Source organism: Anolis carolinensis, chromosome 2 (assembly GCF_035594765.1).
Source record: "Anolis carolinensis isolate JA03-04 chromosome 2, rAnoCar3.1.pri, whole genome shotgun sequence".
NCBI classification, from domain to species: domain Eukaryota; kingdom Metazoa; phylum Chordata; class Lepidosauria; order Squamata; family Dactyloidae; genus Anolis; species Anolis carolinensis.
The window spans coordinates 87,642,316-87,642,580 of record NC_085842.1 but is presented as its reverse complement, the minus strand read 5'-3'; positions in this window follow the sequence as shown (position 1 = coordinate 87,642,580).

Sequence of the window (265 nt, the reverse complement as noted above, 5' to 3'; positions counted from 1 at the left end):
GGATTGTTGTCAGTTTCTGAGTTGGTTGATCAAAACGTGGGTTATCCAGGTCATTCTTATCATGTGTATGATCAACTGGATTTCAACACTAACCAAGATTCGAAAGAGGTCCATGTCCAAGATTGCTTCTATGCAAGTCAACTTGTTTTAATTGGCATAATTTGTTAACTCAGTTTGTACAGAGGTTTCAAAAAAAAATTGCCAGCTGAGGGTGCTCCAACGTTTTCCATAAATTCAATGTTAACCACAAACCAAGTGTGCCCAC